The sequence below is a fragment of the Phyllobates terribilis genome, unplaced genomic scaffold (genome assembly GCF_046119375.1).
Source record: "Phyllobates terribilis strain yellow unplaced genomic scaffold, ASM4611937v1 Scaffold_11__3_contigs__length_659146591, whole genome shotgun sequence".
Taxonomy (NCBI): Eukaryota; Metazoa; Chordata; class Amphibia; order Anura; family Dendrobatidae; genus Phyllobates; species Phyllobates terribilis.
Genome location: NW_027362771.1, coordinates 175,171,118 through 175,187,525, shown reverse-complemented (window position 1 = coordinate 175,187,525; position 16,408 = coordinate 175,171,118).

The following is a 16,408-nucleotide window of genomic DNA, read 5'->3' as shown; positions in this document are numbered from 1 at the left end:
CTGGGTCCCTGGCTTTCTCTGATAACCTGGTATCTAGACCAGTTTCTGCTATTCTGCAGCATTTGTTTTAAAGTGCAGCAGAAAAAGTCCTTTGGTTGCAATAAAAGAATATAGTGGTGATTAAATTGTTAAGACTATTTGCAAAGTTGCTTTTTATTTTTTACTCACTTCACTTCTATAGCACCATTAATTCCACAGCACTTTACAGACATTATTGGCACTGTCCCCATTGGGGCTCACAATCTACATTCCCTATCAGTATGTCTTTGGATTGTGGGAAGAAACTGGAGAACCAGGAGGAAACCCACACAAACATGGAGAGAACTTACAAACTCCTTGCAGATTTTGTCCTTGGTGTGATTTGAACCCAAGACCCCAGTGCTGCAAAGTAACAGTGCTAACCACTGAGCCACCATGCTTTATTTTTTTATTTCAATTCAAGGGACCAATAATTAACAAAATGGTTGTAAAGTTCCAATTTTCTCTTTATGGGAACAAAAAACAGTGCACAGCATTTTAAAATATTTTAGTTTTTCAAGTAGTAAATGCGAAACAAACAATGAAAAGAATCTACATGACTTTATCAAGATTTATTTATTTAAATTCTAAATATTTATTCTAGGAGAACTCTTAAAATATCTTAACATTTTCTATTAGAATAGTCTCATTTACAACATTTGGCTCATTTCTATCTATAATTTAGTTAAAATAAAATGAAGAGTCAGTATGTGAGGAAGAGGGGACAGACTTGCCACCAAGTCATCACTTTTCTTTACAAATTTATTTTAAACTAATGCTACATCCTGAATTAAAAAGGTCATGATAATCAGCAAAAAAATACCACAAATTTTTCATCTCCTGGAAGTGATGAAATACACCCTTGTTATATGTATATGAAGGCGTACCTGTATATTCTATGTATGTTATTGCTATTATGCCTCATCTTGGCGTCCAGCATACAATAAATCTGTCCAAATATATTCCATCCACTGATAATAAAGAGTTAATTTTACTCATACTGTACACCTGTACAAAACTATACAACAAAGCTGACATATAAGAGCCACAGAGACTGGAGGTATCAGTCTGTCCTGACTGCTCTAGCAGACAGAGCAATAACTTGCATATTTCACGATTTTATGTTTAACCCTTTCCTGCTTCACATTGTAATAGAGAGTAACGATGTAAGTGATGAGCAGATCAGGCAAAATGACCTGATGGGTGACGCAACATGGCTGGAGAGGTGAAAATAACTATTTATATACATATATATACAGTTATATGAAAAAGTTTGGGCACCCCTATTAATCTTAAGCTTATTGTTTTATAAAAATTGGTGTTTTTGCAACAGCTATTTCAGTTTGATATATGTAATAACTGTTGGACACAGTAATGTTTCTGCCTTGAAATGAGGTTTATTGTACTAACAGAAAATGTGCAATCTGCATTCAAACAAAATTTGACAGGTGCATAAGTATGGGCACCTCACCAGAAAAGTGACATTAATATTTAGTAGATCCTCCTTTTGCAAAAATAACAGCCTCTAGTCGCTTCCTGTAGCTTTTAATGAGTTCCTGGATCCTGGATGAAGGTATTTTTGACCATTCCTCTTTACAAAACAATTCCAGTTCAGTTAAGTTTGATGGTCGCCGAGCATGGACAGCCCTCTTCAAATGATCCCACAGATGTTCAATGATATTCAGGTCTGGGGACTAGGATGGCCATTCCAGAACATTGTAATTGTTCCTCTACATGAATGCCTGAGTAGATCTGGAGCGGTGTTTTGGATCATTGTCTTGCTGAAAGATCCATCCCCTGCGTAACTTCAACTTTATCACTGATTCTTGAACATTATTGTCAAGAATCTGCTAATACTGAGTAGAATCCATGCGTCCCTCAACTTTAACAAGATTCCCGGTGCCAGCATTGGCCACACAGCCCCAAAGCATGATGGAACCTCCACCAAATTTTACTGTGGGTAGCAAGTGTTTTTCTTGGAATGCTGTGTTTTTTTGCCGCCATGCATAACGCCTTTTTTATGACCAAACAACTCAATCTTGGTTTCATCAGTCCACAGGACCTTCTTCCAAAAAGAAATTGGCTTCTCCAAATGTGCTTTTGCATACCTCAGCCGACTCTGTTTGTGGCGTGCTTGCAGAAACGGCTTCTTTCGCGTCACTCTCCCATACAGCTTCTCCTTGTGCAAAGTGCGTTGTATAGTTGACCGATGCACAGTGACACCATCTGCAGCAAGTTGATGCTGCAGCTCTCTGGAGGTGGTCTGAGGATTGTCCTTGACTGATCTCACCATTCTTCTTCTCTGCCTTTCTGATGTTTTTCTTGGCCTGCCACTTCTGGCCTTAACAAGAACTGTCCCTGTGTTCTTCCATTTCCTTACTATGTTCCTCACAGTTTGAAACTGACAGGTTAAATCTCTGAGACAGCTTTTTGTATCCTTCCCCTGAACAGCTATGTTGAATAATCTTTGTTTTCAGATCATTTGACAGTTGTTTTGAGGAGCCCATGATGCCACTCTTCAGAGGAGATTCAAACAGGAGAACAACTTGCAAGTGGCCACTTTAAGTAGCTTTTCTCATGATTGCATACACCTGGCTATGAAGTTCAAAGCTAAATGAGGTTACAAAACCAAAAAAAGTGCTTTAGTAAGTCAGTAAAAAGTAGGTAGGAGTATTTAACCCCTTAAGCCCCGCGGGTGGTTTGCACGTTAATGACCGGGCCAATTTTTACAATTCTGACCACTGTCACTTTATGAGGTAATTACTCTGGAACGCTTAAACGGATCCCCCTGATTCTGAGTTTGTTTTTTCGTGACATATTGTACTTCATGATTGTGGAAAAATTTCTTCGATATCACTTGCGTTTATTTGTGAAAAAAACGGAAATTTGGCGAAAATTTTGAAAATTTTGCAATTTTCAAAATTTGAATTTTTAAGCCCTGAAATCAGAGCGATATGTCACACAAAAGAGTTAATAAATAACATTTCCCACATGTCTACTTTACATCAGCACAATTTTGGAACCAAAATTTTTTTTTGTTAGGGAGCTATAAGGGTTAAAAGTTGACCAGCGATTTCTCATTTTTCCAACAAAATTTACAAAACCATTTTTTTAGGGACCACATCACATTTGAAGTCACTTGGAGAGGTCTTTTTGACAGAAAATACCCAAAAGTGACACCATTCTAAAAACTGCACCCCTCAAGATGCTCAAAACCACATTCAAGAACTTTATTAACCCTTTAGGTGCTTCACAGGAATTTTTTGAATGTGGAAGAAAAAAATGAACATTTAACTTTTTTCACAAAAATGTTACTTTAGACCCAATTTTTTTTATTTTCACAGGGGTAACAAGAAAAAATGGACCCCAAAATTTGTTGTGCAATTTCCCCTGGGCACGCAGATACCCAATATTTGGGGAAAAAACACTGTTTGGGCGCACGGCAGGGCTCGGAAGGGAAGGAGCGCCATTTGACTTTTTGATTGTAAAATTTGCTTGAATAATTAGCGGACGCCATGTTGTGTTTGGAGAGCCCCTGTGTGCCCAAACTTTGGAGCTCCCCCACAAGTGACCCCATTTTGGAAACTAGACCCCCCAAGGCACCTTTATAGATGCATAGTGAGCACTTGAAACCCCCAGGTGCTTCACAAATTGATTCGTAAAAATGAAAAAGTGAAAAAAAAAACACTTTTTCATTTTTACGAATCAATTTGTGAAGCACCTAGGGGTTCCAAGTGCTCACTATGCATCTAGATAGGTGCCTTGGGGGGTCTAGTTTCCAAAATGGGGTCACTTGTGGGGGAGCTCCAATGTTTGGACATACAGGGACTCTCTAAATACAACATGGTATCCGCTAACAAATTGAATGGAAAATCGGCTCAAATTGTTAGCGGACACCACATTGCGTTTGGAGAGCCCCTCTGTGCCCAAACTTTGGAGCTCCCCCACAAGTGACCCCATTTTGGAAACTAGACCCCCCAAGGCACCTTTCTAGATGCATAGTGAGCACTTGGAACCCCCAGGTGCTTCACAAATTGATTCGTAAAAATGAAAAAGTGAAAAAAAAAACACTTTTTCATTTTTACGAATCAATTTGTGAAGCACCTAGGGGTTCCAAGTGCTCACTATGCATCTAGATAGGTGCCTTGGGGGGTCTAGTTTCCAAAATGGGGCCACTTATGGGGGAGCTCCAATGTTTGGGCACACAGGGACTCTCCAAATGCAACATGATATCCGCTAACAAATTGAGCCGACAAAAAACATGCGGGGATCGCTCGTGCATGGCAGGCAATCCCCGTAAAGTTTTTTGGTCGCGAAGCATATGGGGCAGAGACTCGAGCATGTCGCTCAAATACCCACGATACTCAATGCATACCAGAGCACCCGATGCAAACTTAAGTAGCGAGCACTTGCCCTCAACACTAGTCGCCATATCGTCATCTTTTTTTCTTACTTTTGAAAAAAATCCCAACCCCAGCCCTAACCCTAGCACAACCCTAGCCCTAGCACAACCCTAGACCTAGCACAACCCTAGCCCCAGCACAACCCTAGCCCCAGCACAACCCTAGCCCCAGCACAACCCTAGCCCCAGCACAACCCTAGCCCCAAACCCAGCCCTAACCCTAGCCCAATCCTAACCCAAGAGTTTAATTTTGACGCCGTTCCTTGTGCGGTATAAGTGATTAGACGACTTTATTCTTCGGGTCGGTGTGATTACAGCAATGCCAGAATCATATGGGGTTTTTATGACTGACAGCTGTCACACACTAAAAGACGCATTTTTTGTAAAATCTAGTTTTTGCATCGCCATATTTTGAGAGCTATAATTTTTCCAGATTTTGGCAGACAGTCATGTGACGGCTCGTTTTTTGCGGGATGACTTGATGTTGTTATTGGTGCCATTTTCAGGCACGTGACATTTTTTGATCGCTTTCTATTCCGATTTTTGGGAGGCAGAATAAACAAAAAACAACAATTCAGGAATTGTTTTTTTTGTTTTTTTTTTATTCTGTTCCGCGTGTGGTAAAATTGATGAGGTACCTTTATTCTTCGGGTCAGTACATTTACAGCGGTACCACATTTGTATCATTTTTCTATGTTTTGGCGCTTATACACAATAAAAGCTATTTTATAGAAAAAAATATTTTTTAGCATCGCTTTATTCTGAGAGCTATAACTTTTTTATTTTTCGGCTGATGGAGCTGTATGGCAGCTTGTTTTTTGCGGGACGAGATGACGTTTTCAGCGGTATCATTTTTATTTATATGCGTCTTTTTGATCACGTGTTATTCCACTTTTTGTTTGGCGGTATGGTGATAAAGCATTGTTTTTTGTTTCGTTTTTTTTTTTTTTTTTACCGTGTTCACTGAAGGGGTTAACTAGTGGGACAGTTTTATAGGTCAGGTTGTTCTGGACGCGGCGATACCAAATATGTGTACTTTTATTGTTTGTTTGTTTTTTTTTTATAATAATATTTATTGATGGGTACATTATATTTTTATTTTTGGTGTATTATTTTTTTTATTTTTTTATAATATTTTTGCACATTTTTTTTTTTTTCCCACTTTCACACAGTTTATACACTTTATTACTTTGCCCCACTCTGGGACTTTCACTTTTTTTTTTCTGATCGCCTGCATGGCACAGGAATGAAGCACCATCCCTATGCCATGAAGGCTGTCAGAAGTACACAGTGTGAAGATTGCTTGGAGATGCACTGCGCATGCCCAAGCAATCTTCCTGCTCTCTGGTGACCCGGATGTTGTCATGACGACATCGGGTCGTCATGGCAACACCCGGGAAGCCTTTGCAGACTGCGCTGGAAGCCGGAAGAGGAGGTGAGTATCGCCGATCACCTCCCCTTGCCCCCGCAATGCCGCGATCGACTTCGATCGACTTCGATCGCAGCATCGCGGGGGTTAATGTGCTGGGAGCGGTGCAGGACAGCTCCCTGCACATAGTACCGGGTGTCAGCTGTGACAATCAGCTGACACCCGGCGGCGATCGCGCCCGCACAGCCTGTGTGCGCGCGCGATCGCCATGACGTACTAATACGGGTCTGGCTCTTAAGTCCCAGGGCACAGACGCGTATTAGTACGTCAGATGTTATTAAGGGGTTAAAACAAGAAAATGATAAGGGTGCCCATACTTATGCACCTGTCAAATTTTGTTTGAATGCAGATTGCACATTTTCTGTTAGTACAATAAAACTCATTTCAAGGCAGAAACATTACTGTGTCCAACAGTTATTACATATATCAAACTGAAATAGCTGTTGCAAAAACACCAATTTTTATAAAACATTAAGCTTAAGATTAAAAGGGGTGCCCAAACTTTTTCATATAACTGTATGTAGTTATATATAGATTTTTTTTTTGATGGCCTTTTATGTTGTTGAATCCATGTGGAAAAAATGCGCATATTGCTAAATGTGGATTTTTATGAAATTAGAGTATTCAATTACAATATTCAATTAGAGAATTCATTTCCACTCAAATTTATTTGCTGATCTTTAGTGGGCACAGGAGCTGACACAACCCTCAAATGGCCAAGAATGGAGATAACTCTAATCCTATTTCTTTATGCGCATGGATACCATAGTTAAACGGGAGGAGGGGCACCCTCTATCACTCCATCAAAGAATCCTCAACATGATAGTTCGGTGGCTATGGCAGTAGAGGTCCCAACATAGGCCCCCAGGTCTACTATGAATGGAAGAAATAATACATGTGTGTATTGATATGTATTATATGAGCAATCAGAGGATTGCATGTTTAACCCTTTCACCACCCAAGCCTGTTTTCACCTTCATGACAAGGCTAAATTTTACAATTCTGACCACTGTCACTTTATGTGGTAATAACCCTGGAACGCTTCAACGGATCCCACTGATTCTAGGAATGTTTTTTCATGACACATTGTACTTCATGATAGTGGTAACATTTCTTCTATATGACTTGCGTTTATTTATGCAAAAATCGGAGATTTGGCGCAAAATGTAAAAATTTAGCAATTTTAAAAGTTTTAACTTTTATGCCCCTAAAACATAAGAGATTTGTCACACAAAATAGTTAATAAATAACATTGCCCACATGTCTCCTTTACATCAGCACAATTTTGAAACATGATTTTTTTGTTAGCAAGTTAGAAGGGTTAAAAGTTGCTCAGCGATTTCTGATTTTTCAAACACAATTTACAAATGCATTTATTTTAGGGACCACATCACATTTGAAGAAACTTTGAGGGACCTATATGACAGAAAATATTCCAAGTTGACACCATTCTAAAAACTGCACCCCTCAATGTGCTCAAAATCACATTCGAGAAGTTTATTAATCCATCAGTCCACAGGAACTGAAGCAATGTGGAAGGAAAAAATGAATATATAACTTTTTTTCATAAAAATTTTACTTTAGACCCAATTTTTTTTATTTTCACAAGAATAACAAGAGCAAATAGACCCCAAAATTTGTTGTGCAATTTCTCCAGAGCATGCCAATACTCCATATGTGGGGGAAAACTACTTTTTGAGCGCACAGCAGGGCTCGAGAGGGAAGGAGCACCGCTTGACTTTTTGAACATATAATTGGCTGGACTCGAGAGCGGATGCCATGTCACATTTAGAGAGCCCCTGATGTGCCTAAACAGTGGAAATCCCCCACAAGTGACCCCATTTTGGAAACTAGTCCCCTCAAGAAACTTATTGAGATGCGTGAAGAGCACCTTGAACCCCCAGGTGCTTTCACAGAAATTTATAACGTTGAGCTGTGAAAACAAAAAGTCCCATTTTTTCCACCAAAATGTTGTTTCAGCCCCAATTTTTATTTTTACAATGGTAACAGGAGAAATTGCACCATAACATTTGTTTTGCAATTCGTCGTGAGTACACTGATACCCCATATGTGGTCGAAAGATACTTCTGGGCACAGTGCAAAGCTGAGAAGGGAAGAAGCGTCATATTGAAGTTCAGATTTTGTTGGAATAGTTTGAGGGGGCCATGTCACATTGACAGAGCCCTTGAGGTGTCAGAACAGCAGAAACCCCCCATAAGTGATGTCATTTTACAAAATACACCTTTCAATGAATTCATCTAGGGGTGCAGTGAGCATGTTGACACCACATGTGCCTCACAGAAATTTATACCATTGAGCGGTGAAGAAAGAATAATTACATTTTTACAGCTAAAATGTTGTTTTAGCCCCAAATTTTTAATTTTTATGAGGGCTAATAGGAAAAAATGGACCTCTCAGTTTGTTGCGAAATTTCTCCTGATTACACCAATACCCTACATGTAATTGGGAACTACTTTTGAGGAACAGTGCAAAACTCAGAAGGGAAGGAGCGCCATAATTTAGTATTGATTTTACTGTTACAGCTTCTGGGTGCCATGACAGACTGGGAGAAACCCTGAGGAGCCAAAACAGCAGAATCCCCCATAAGTGACCCCATTTTACAAACTACACCTCTCAATGAATTCATCTAAGGGTGCAATGATCATATTGACACCACGGGAGTGTCACAGAATTTTATACCATTTGGCAGTGAAGAAAAAATAATTAAATTTTTTACCACAAAATCTATTTTTAGGCCTAGATTTTACATTTTCACAAGGGGAAATGGGTAAAAATGGCACCGAAATTTGTCACACAATATCTGCTGGACATGGAAATACCCCATATGTGGCTATACAGTACTGCTTAGCCACACAGCGAGACTTGCAATGGACGGAGAGCTATTTGCCTCTTGGAGCACAGATTTTCCATGAATAGTTTGCAGACATATACAGAGCCCCTAAGTGCTAGAAAAGCAGAATCCCCCTCAAATTACACAATTTAGTAAATTATAGCCCTTTGAGTATTTATCTACAAGTGTAGTTATGATTTTGACTCCATGGGTGTTTTCCAGAAAATTGCAAATCTGCTATTGTAGTGCCCAGTACATTGCAGTGTTTAGTATGTTGTAGAACCCAGTACATTACGCCCAGCTCGTGCTTCTGGAGATATGCACCCGTAAATTAAGCAGGCTCTCATTGCTACAGAAATGCCAAACATGTGGATGCTAAATGTGGTTTAGGCACACCGGGGCGCATTTGGATTTGGAAGTGCAGAACTCGCTGGATATCTTTTGAGGAGTGAGGAGCCATAGTGCTTATCAAGAGCCTTTGTACTACCAGTAACGTGGAAACCCCCTATATTTCCATTAACAGATGATGGACCTGAGTGGGGACTTGCTTTTTTTTGTGGACTGAGTTGAAGCTTTTATTAGAAACATTTTATATAACGTTTGGGTCACATCCAGCGCACTACGCTGAGCACTTATATCGGAGTTTCCATCTAAATCTCCGAATGACGTGATTCAGATGAAACCCCAAGTGATCCATTCACTATAATGAGGCAGCAGAGTTACTCTGGACTCCGTCTGGCCTCTGTTCAGCGATGTCCTTCTTTTCAGAGGTGCACAAAACTGTGGCCAATGGCATTTTTACATACGCCTAAAAAGACGGACCCTGCCGGATCATAGGCCAGATGGTGTCCATAGTGCCTCCATTTGCCTTATTATAGGGAATTTTCCACCGGGGGTTCCGTCTGAATCACATATTTTAGAGATATACACGGAAACAAGCGCTCAGCGCAGAGCGCAGGAAAAATGTGAGCCGAGCCTTACTGCGATCTTTGGGAGGTAGAATGAACAAATCAACAGCAGGTGAAGAATTAGTTTTATTTATTTTTTAAGCCGTTCCTCGTGCAAGTAAGTGATTAGATGAGTTTATTTTTTGAGTCAGTACGATTACAGCAATACCAGATTTATATTGTTTTTTATGTTTGGCTACTGACACACAAGATGCTTTTTTTCAAAAACAAGTTTTTTCATTGTCATATTTTGAAAGCTATAATTATTCCATATTTCTGCCGACAGAGTCATGTGAGGGCTTTTTTTTTGCAGGACGTGTTGACATTTTTATTGGTACCTTTTTCGGGCACATGACATTTTTTGATCTCTTTCTATTCCGATTTTCGTGAGGCAGAATTAACAAAAACCAAAAATTCACAAATTGTTTCTTTTTTTTTTTTTTTTTATGGCATTACTCGTGTGGTAAAATTGATAAGGCAGCTTTATTCTTCGGGTCAGTACAATTACAGCGATACCATATTTATATAATTTTTTATGTTTTGGAACTTTTACACAATAAAAATTGCTTTATAAAAAAACTAATTATTTTGTATCGCTTTATTCTGAGAGCTATAACTTCTTTATTTTTCGGCTGATGGAGCTGTATGGTGATTTGTTTTTTGCGGGACAAGATGCCATTTTCATCTATATCATTTTTATTTACATTCATCTTTTTTTCCGCGTTTTGTTCCACTTTTTTTTGGCAGTATGCTGAATAAGCATAGTTTTTTTGCTTCGTTTTTTTTTTTTTTTTTTACGATGTTCACTGAAGGGGTTAACTAGTCGGACAGTTTTATAGGTCAGGTCATTTCGGCGATACCACATGTGTACTTTTTGTGTTTATTTTTTTTCATAAAAATATTTATTTGTGGGTACAATATATTTTTATTATTATTTTGTGATTTTTTTTTTTCAAATATTTTTTCTTTTTTTTTTCACTTTTTTTGTTAACTTTTTTACTTATTCCCACTATGAGACTTTCACTTTCAGCACTCTGATCGCAGTTATAAAACATAGCAATGCACGAAAATTGCTATGCTTTTTAACTGTCAGTGCTGCACTGGCTCAAGTTAGTTAGATCATGCACTGCGCATGATCTAATTAACTTGCTAGTCCTGGTGACCATGACGACATCGGGTCATCATGGCAACAATAGGCCCCTTATGATAATGTTGTGGGGGCTCTGATAGGAGGTCAAAGGGAGCCCCATCCCTCTGCCTGACTTCTAAATACTGCGATAGATATCGATCTCAGTATTTAGAGGGTTAAGCAGCTGCACTGCTCCCAGCAGTGAGTGCTGGGTGTCAGCTGTCATGTCAGTTGAACACGCACAGCTCCTGTGAGCGCAAAATCACCTAGATGTATCTATACCTCCAAGGTCATGAAGTACTTCCCAACTGGAACATATGGATATGTCTAAGGTCGTAAAGGGGTTAAGTTCCCTACTGAAACTTAGTTTTAAAAACCCAAAACAAATCACTAGATCATCCCATTTATAGTTCAAAGTGTTTTTTCATTGGGGGAAAATAAAAAAAAAAGAAAAACAGAAAAAAAATACAAAATAGGTAACAACCCATACAATAAAGTGAAGACAATATTTAAACAAGTTTAATCTGAATTCCAAAACGCTACCAATGAGGAAAACACGTTTTTTCACAATAAAGCTTTTACACAGCTCTGACAATGGAAAAACAAAAATGTTGTGGCTTTTTGAATGAAAAAAAAATATTTTCCAATAATTTTTACACAATAAAAATGTAAAAATGTTTTTATTGTAGGAAAAAAAATTGCATAACATTTATTTTTTTTAAATTAGGTATCATCATATTTCTAGTGACCCATACAAATATATTTAATGCCATTAACACAGAACAGTGAAAATCATAAAAACAAAACCTCCCAAAATAATGGAGTAATTCCTGTTTTTTTTTTTTTTACACCAACCATAAAATAATTAATTGAAGTTTTAAAATACTTTATCTGTACACCAAAGTGGTGTTATTTAACAAGTACTGCAAAAAAAAGTCTATATAAATTCAGAGATCTACAATATAAAAAAATGCTGTGTCCAGAAGTAAAAAAAAAAACTGCATCCTTCCGAAAGTAATCTAAAAAAAATCAACATTTAAAAATATATGCTTACAATATAAGCTTGATGGAAATAGTATCACATTTTTATGATAAATTCCCTTAAATTATCACTATCATATTTATCAGAGGAAATCTATCAGCCATTTTTCTGCTATTACCAGTTCTTCCAGATGTATGTTGCATACCTTAAAGCGTAACCGTGGTTTTAATTTTTATTTCATAAATTAATAGTACACATGAAAATCAGCAACTTTGTAATATATCTTATCTTCAAATTTTGGTTCTTTCTCTGTTAAAATGTATCAAAATTCTCAATTCTGAGGTAAAACCGGTATTCAGTGAAGACAGACATTCCCATTACTGAGATAGGAGATAGCAGCAGCTACTGATAAGATTCTATCTAAATAGAAGGAGGATGAGGGAGGAGCTCTGCCTCTAGCTCCTCCCTCCTTTCATCTCAGTAATGGGAAAGTCTGTCTTCACTCTTCACTGAATACAGATTTTACCTCAGACTTGAGAATTTTGATAATGACTGATCAATTTTGGAAGCGATAGAAGCAGATTTCTCGGATAAGATATATTACAAAGTTGCTGATTTTCATGTGTACTATTGATTTATGAAATAAAAATTAAAACCACAGTTACACTTTAAATTTCTCTGTAAGTTCACACAAATGTTTTTCTACGGACTAGGTATAGATTTATAGAACGCCATTACACTTCCTTTGGTATTCTCATATTGTATGTAGAATTTTTGTGTTTTCACAGTAATATTCAGACATGTTTTTATTATTCTAATTTGTATAATAAAATATGTTCTGTGACCATTAATCAGAAACAAGCGAATATTTAGAAAACAAATCCAAACAATGTTAACTGGCCCAGGCTTTTATTCCACAGATATTTCTGAAAAACATATGCACTAACTGCTGAGCGGCCATATGCTCGTGTAAAATGTGTACCAGCATGAGTTATTTAGAGATGAAATCAGCCATTTATCAGACATATGTATTTTTTCCTCTCAGTTCATGAAATTCGCTTGATAACCAGGAGGTTTAGAGGCTTTAAATGTGAAGACATCATTTGTAAAAGGATATCATATGAGAGGTAGGCAACCTGTGGTTACTAAGCTGCCAGAACATTAAATGCCCCAGCATGTACAATTACTAGCAAATGTACCAGAATGTTGATATGTGTAAAAATTGTGGGTATTTATAATTGTGAGAATTTTGATTCTATATACTCTGCAAAGTAACTTCACTCCAGGGTTTCACTGATTGTTGTCTGTGCCCAAGGATTCAACATTTTTTATTGGGCCTGTTCATGAGCCAGTTTCCTCCATGAACTATATCTAGGTCATCTCATTTAGCAAACCAGTATCCTGCCCTATCCTGTACTGATGAGGGGCATGAATCCTGAAACAGTGGTGTCTACAAATGGGTCTCTCTTTTTGGTTGGTAACAGCTACTTTTCAAATTATTTTTCCAAGGAGCATTTCTTTGAAAATAATCTTCCATACAGTGTTGGGTCCTTTTAATAAGATCCTGTATCCCACCCTCCAATTTCCAAGGTTCATTTACTTAAAGCACCACTCCGGTGCTTTTTTTTATTTCACCGCTGGAGTGGTGCTTTAATTGTAATTCCTCTGTCACCTATCTCATACTCACTTGCCGACACCTTCATTCTTTTCTAGCGTCACTCCAGTCGGTCTCCGACAAAAAGTGACCCGCCAGCAGGTCCAGAGATTCATGGAGCGGCGCGGAGGTAATTTTTCAATACAAGTCAATGAGAGCCTCGTTCTGGCATTCATAGACATGCTTTGAGAGCTTGTAACATAGCTTCTGACTTCTGGACAGTCAGAAGCTCCGTCCACAAGATGGCTCAGTGGTACCGGAGTAGTGCCGAAAAACAGTGAAGACACCGGGTGGTGAGTATATGACGAAGGGCAGGGGACTTACTCCAGCACTGAAAAAACCCGCTGGAGTGGTGCTTTAAAAAAAAAATAGCTTTAAGCTTCATGGCTTAGGGTATAGTACAGGGTTCAGTTTTGTAATGATTTGGATATGCTGAAAAGTTACAATCCTAGCAGAGTCAGACCAATAGGCATTTATGCGTCAGGTTTCCCATAGATTAAATAGTGTGAACACTGCAAAAAATGTAGGGGCCGAAAAAAGCTGAATACATCACCCCTCTGAGGACGTGATCCAGTAGTTTGTAGTGGTTAGAGATGACATACTAATATACTAATATAACCAACATTCTGATGAAGAAGGTTTATGGAAAAAAAAACCTATTGTTCATCAGAGATGCACTTACGTTGATAAATTGCATCCTTTCTGGCATGTAGTTACACCTTGCATGATAGAAATAGTGCATTATTAAAAGAAAATTGGCAATATATTTATTGTCTTAATTTTGAATGAATAAGTTCCATACTTATAAAATACTATAGTAGTATAGAGAAGTTAACTACAAAACATAATTGCTGGTAGTGAAATGACTAGAGATAACACTGATGAAAGGCCAATATTGCAAAACATTGTAGCAAAAAAATAAAAATCAGGAGTCATTCAAGCATCATGTAGCAAACATGAATATGATTATTATACATAAATAAAACTCTCCAAGGACTAGTGTCATAGTTTTCATTTGATCAGAAAATAACATGTGCAAAGCTGGATGAGCCTTAAATTTACCCTCTTTGTTTAAATATTGTAAGTCTGTGCCATTAACAATAAAAAACAACTGTCATCGTGATACAATTGCACTTTTCACCAGACAATAAATATTAAAATTATCCTGGGGGTGTTTACTTTCTAAATAGTAGCTATGATCTGAGACGTCAAATAGCCCTACATTTCCTGATAACAATGCCACGACCCGAGGCGGATTGGAAAATCAAAGAAAGCTGTAGAACCTCTTCAGTGTTATGGGGATCCAGTTACCTCTTAATTCTTGATAGATACCCACAGGAAATGATTTGTTCTCTGGGTTCAGAACATTAAAATAAAAAAATTATAGTGCAGCTTTCAAAATAAATATATGTATCAGCAGTGATCTGTGGAATCAGAGGAACTCAGCAGTATGACAAAAATGTAGACAACATCTACAATAAGTTAGTGACTGATATATGGAATAGTGGTTGCGGAACTAAATCAGTTTTTATTTTTAATTTCTCTTCTCCGTAGATTATAATTTATGTCAAGCTCAACAGGGCGTTATCAGAGATTTTTCTCTTTGGATGTGTACTTCTTTTTCTGCATGAAGTTGCCGAACCATAATCAGAAGGCATTATGCAGGAGGGAAAAAATACACCCCACAATAGCTTAAAAGAAAGCTTTCCACTGTGTGACACATGTAAAGACAGACATCCCTGCTCTCCTCACTGATCTCACTCCAGATATGTTTGATTGCAAAGTACAAGGAGTAGAACAAAGATGGTTAACCCCTTCCATCTTTCATCTCACAGCAAACAATGTGTGGAGGGAGGGGTAGTACAACAGATCTAACAGCATTGTGAGAGGAGAGCTGCTAGAAGTGATTGTAATGAGAAAAAAGTCAGTTGCATTGCCCCTTCCCCAACACTGACTGCCATGAGATGAAAGCTGAAGAATTGTTAATAATCACACTCATCTCTGCTCTGCTTCCTCCACTTGTAATCTCTCTGCAGTGTTCTGTGAGGAGAGAAAACTGTCTATCTTCACGCTGCAGAAAGCCTGTTTTAAGCTATTGTGGGGTGTGTTCTTTTTCCCCCTGTATGTTCCTGCCTGTGTATGATTGATCAATGTCATACAGGGGAAGAAGTACACACCCACAGGGAAAAATCTCTGGCAACAAGTTAATATCTCTGCAACAGAGAGAAGTTGGAAAACAAAAAATGTTTTATTCAGCTCTGCCACCACTATTCCTTGATGTGGCCATGTTCAAACTAGTGAACAAACTATTTTAAAGGGTTATTCCCATCTATACATTTCATAGCTCTAACAATTAAAGGTGAAGCTGCAGCAACAGAAAGTGGGTCAAAAGAGTGGGTCAGCTGCGCTGTTTAGATAACATGTAGCAATGATTGGGATTTACAGAAACTGCACAGCAAGCTTTGATTTGAATAATACTTTACCATTTAGTAAGCTTCCTATCTGCATGATCAATCACTTGAAATGTTCTCGCATAATTTGGTTCCTGAGATTTGCAGCAGAGGTTGACATATGATTTCAAAGATTTCTGGGTTTGTTTAGACAATCAATTGTGTTCTTCACGTCACCGTTTAAGAAATGCAATCTCAGCCCTGCAAACAGTTTTAGTATGCTGAGTCTGAATTTCTGGATGTCAGGTTAGAGTTTCCAAAACATTTTTGGACTTCAATCTTTTTTCAAATGATTACTTCCCCACCACTGAGACCTAGGCAGCAATATAAACCCAGAGGCCTCAAAGGATGACTCTGCTGGAGAGAAGGTGGTAAGTTTAGCAAAAATGCTTGGCACCCTTGAAGAATGTAGAAAGCAGGGGCGAACATATCATTGGTGAAACCTGTGCAACCACACAGGGGTTCAAGAGCTAAGGGGGCTCATTTCCACCTTCAAAGTAGATATAATTGTGTTTATAATGAACTAATGGGCTGCAAAGGGCCCAT